General features: G+C 50.5%; 1 long non-coding RNA gene across 1 annotated transcript in view; it reads left to right on the top strand.

Moving 5' to 3' along the window:
* Window positions 1–3,861, top strand: part of LOC106734563 (uncharacterized) — a 6,742-nt gene extending 2,881 nt beyond the window's left edge. The window contains exon 3 of the long non-coding RNA XR_001370127.2: window positions 2,508–3,861. This is a non-coding gene — a long non-coding RNA (uncharacterized LOC106734563). The remainder of the gene's footprint in view (window positions 1–2,507) is intronic.
* The last annotated feature ends 296 nt before the right edge of the window (window positions 3,862–4,157 follow it).

Genomic DNA, 4,157 nt, shown 5'->3' with positions numbered 1-4,157 from the left:
GCGCGACTGTTTCCGCTCCCCCACGTTTTTTTTTTTTTTTTTTTTTTTTAGGGTACATACGCTCGCCAGAGAGACAGAGAGAGACAGAGAGACAGAAAGCAAGAAATCACCCCCAGAGGGGCCACACAGCAATCCCTTCTCCTCCTTTCTCCTCTCGGGATCTTGGGCACGCACGCACATGCGCCCAGTGTGAGTATAAGCCACTGGGTCTGGGACTCGAACCGCAGTCATTTACATGGGAGTTCAGCGACATAGTCATTACACTATGATCCCATCCTCTCCCTGACTCTTGTCCTCGTCATGCCTCCCTCCAACCGCAGCCAGGAAAAGTTCTCTGCCGTTAAGCCTTCGCGCGATTAGATGGAGCCTCGTTGGGTGACCCAGGATAGTCTGCACGTCACATCCTGACCTTTAATCGTGACTGCGAAGTTCCTTTTGCTGTGTTCCCAGGTTCCAGGGATTAGGACATGGATGTCATTGGTGTGCCATTATTCTTCTGAGTACAGAGAGGTTAAGCGATTCTGCCCCAAATCACACAACCCAGGAGCAGCAGAGGCAGGATTGAACCCAGGCTCCCAAACCCCAGTGACCTCGCTCACCACGCTCCTCTTCCATTCTGGCTCTAACTTCTATTGATTAGGGGGGAGTTTAGAGGTTTTAGGAGCCTGCTAAATAAACAAGTCATTTCACAAACTAAAATGTGCTCAATAGGTAGAATTGGTTTGGGGACAAAAATGCCAAAGTCAGAAAGACAGGGTGGGGAGTCAGGCCAGCCAAGTGCCACTGTGGTGCATGGAGTATCTGCCTTTCTATCAGGGCTGGCCAAAATCCAGGAACTTGTTTATGGAAGAAATATGAGGAGACTGGCTGGCCTCTCCCAGTGTCCTCTGCTGCAGGGGCTTCGGCTCCACCCTCAATGCCTCCATGGCTTCACTCCAGATTTGCATTTGGGAGTATAACTTTGAAGTCGTTAGTTAGCCATGTGGACAGAAGTGGCAGTACAGATGGAGCTGGAGGATGAGGCCCTTGTCCCCAACTTTCCTACAATCTACTCTAACGACAAGAGGGGTCATGAGACCTCTATAAAAACAGTTGTTGTGCTGACAGTACTGAAGAGCCAGAGATAGATTGACTTTCAGGTACAGCTTGATCCAGCAGCTCATGTACATTCATTTCTGTAGCTTCAATATCAGTTCCATTGTCAGACTCTCTTCTTCTGTGCCTAAGAAGGTGTCAAGAAGCTGCCGAGACTCTATGTTTCTAGATGAGAATACAGTAGAAAATGGCAGCTCAAAAAAGTTCTGGAAGGGGGACTTATTGGCCCCAATAGGCTTGTCTTGGATCATCTGTCCATTTCCCAATCAAGGACTATGGCCAGAGGATGGGTTATCTGCCAGTCTGTCAAGCCAGCTGACAAATTCCCTGACACTAAGGATGAGTCAATTCCCAAAGCACCAAGTTGGCAAATTGAGGATCCTGTTAGGAAGGAGGCATGGATCTGGGGAGTTGGTGGTAGCGCCCTTCCAGTCATCGTCATGTTCTCTTTGTGTGGCGTGTCATGCAACAGCTTTGCTCTGCCTGAGCCATGGGCATGTGTGAACCCAGGGCCACCACGACTTCTAGGTGTGTATGTGTGTGGGCTCGAGTTGGGGGGAGAGGGCTTCAGTGATACAGGGATGAGGGAGAGGAGCAAACAAAGGCCAGACAGGATAAAGCCGGAGAGAGCTAGCACAGAAGCGACTGTCACCAGCATGTACTTTTCCCAGCCTCATCTAGAAGATGGGGACACTAATTCCAGCTTCATGAAATAAAATGAGAGGTTTGTAAGAGTTTGTGTTGATAAAAGGGGTGACCGTTCAGCACTCCACAGTTATTTATAGAGTACCTGTGTGCCAGGCCTCATGTTAGGGATCTAGAATGGGCAAGACAGATGTGATCCCTGGCCCAGAGAAACCAGACTTGCTAAGTATAAGAGGGATACGTAAAAACTATGTATGGGGGGCCAGCAAGTAATGTGTTGGTTGAGGCACTGGACTCCCACATGGCTGACCGCAGTTCAAGTCCCCGACCGAGCAGCTTGAAACTCACACCAGGCACATGTGGGTGCATGCCCAGCATCCCAGGAGAAAGGATTGCGGTGTGGCCATCTCCCAGAGAAATGACTTCTCACTTTTCCTCTCTCTGTTGCTTTCTCTAGTGAGCCCGGGTGCCCTACGGCAAAAGTACTAAAAACAAAAACAAAACCAAAAAACCATGTATGGATTATAGATTCTTTTGTGCTAACATAAATTTGTACTTTAATACCATTTCCACAAAGCTTTTGAGGTGCCCTCATATTAGAAGTTATTGCTATTATTGTTAAAAGAGGCTAATGCCAGAGGGCCGTCCCTGATGTGCCATGGCTGAGCAGTGATGTCTCCAAGGCCCCCAGGGCGGAGCCGGGACTTGAACTCACAGTCTCCTAGCTCACTCTGCTGTCTCCCACAGCCTCTCCTCTCCCCACACAGGAGCTGGTTCCTGGTTAATGGCCAGACTTCACTTTGGTGCACTTGGGAATCACCTTTGAAGTTGCTCTTCTTGGCTCCAGGAACGGACATGCCCTTCCCAAATTATCCCTGGTAATTGAGGTGGCGAATTAATCACAGCTTTGTGGTTCCACTTTCCCCGCCGGCAGTCCTGTGCTGCTGCCCGGAGAGGGAGGCCAAGCGCGAGCACCGGGTAATGATTTTTGTGTGCTGGGATGAAGCCACGGGAGGAGGTCAGGCCGGCTCTGCTCTGTGCGTGCACGTGTTTGGACATGCACGTGTGTGTGCGCGGGGAGACCGGGTCTGCTGGTGTCGGGAGTCATCGGGCAAGGTCGGGCCCTTCTCCATGGAGCACAGTGTCTAGAGCGTGTCCCAGTGTTCCCTAGCTGGGTCACCGAGGCCCAGTTGCCTCTTCCCTCTGGGCTTCAGTTTTCTTCCTGTAATCTTCGCCTCGTTCCTTGTCTTTATGAGGTGTCTGGGAACATCCAGTAAGACCATGAGGATGAAACTGGAAAGGGTGGGTTACCCATGCAGGCAGAATGGCCGTGTGGTTATAATGCAGACTGCTTCTATTCAAGTCCCTGTTTACTAGCTGCATGACCTTGGCATCATCTCTTTGGGCCTGTTTCCTCATCTGCAAAATGGGGAGAACATCAGAAGCTGTTGAAGTTTACCCCGTCTAAGTTTCCGTCAGATGCCAGACAGCAATATTTTATGTATCATAATAAAGAATAAAGACAGCCAGTGGGCCTTGGCTCATCTCAGATGGGGCGCAGGGTGTAGAGCAGTGGAAACGCCCCAGGAAGGTGTGCGGTGGTACCATGGGATCATGACGAAGGGACACTGGGCTAAGGCAGCTGAGACCCCACAGCGGAGGACTGGGGAGGACACAGATTCTCAAAGGGTGGGTTACACAGCACGGACACCACGTCTGCCTCTGGTTCTACTGGTGCCACGTGGCCCCAGCTCCCATCAGCAAGACTGTGATGCTGTATTAAGTCATGAGCTGGAACTGAGCTGGGAAAGGAGGAAGGGACGGGGGCAAGGAGAACAAACCCTAAATTGACGGAACTCACCCTGATCTGCTCGAGACAAACAAGTCCCACAGACTGAAATGAACCCAAAGTGACTGATGTTGATAATTGGCTGGTTTAGATTTCCACCACCGGGGAAGAAGGAGCTTGAAACATGAACTACATTTGATTGTGGAAAATAAAGTGGTGTTCCTCGCATGCCTGGGTTTATGTACCGGGGAGTCCACACCCACTGCATGGCCCGGGAACAGGCGAGCATTCACGTGTACACTGATGTGCAAGCATGGCACCCCTCAACTGTAACGGGGTGATGTCCCAATAAATCTGCTACAGGTTACAAACACTGTAGGCTGAAAACATGTTCGATAAAGAGCTATTCGCTGCTGCTGCTGAGTATAGTAATGTCTTTGTTTTGACTGATATGCATGGTAATCATGCTGGAAAAAGAAATGTGGGGGACCAGCAGTTAGCGTAATGGCTATGTCGCTGGACTCCCACGTAGTCGACCGCGGTTCATGTCCCGGACCCGGTGACTTAAAATTCACGCCGGGCGCGTGTGCGTGTGTGCCCAAGATCCTGAGAGAAGAACGGAGGGGAA

This window comes from Tupaia chinensis, unplaced genomic scaffold (genome assembly GCF_000334495.1).
Source record: "Tupaia chinensis unplaced genomic scaffold, TupChi_1.0 Scaffold000146_1, whole genome shotgun sequence".
Lineage (NCBI taxonomy): Eukaryota > Metazoa > Chordata > Mammalia > Scandentia > Tupaiidae > Tupaia > Tupaia belangeri.
The sequence above is the reverse complement of the archived record's forward strand: the minus strand, read 5'-3'. Positions and strand labels throughout refer to the sequence as shown.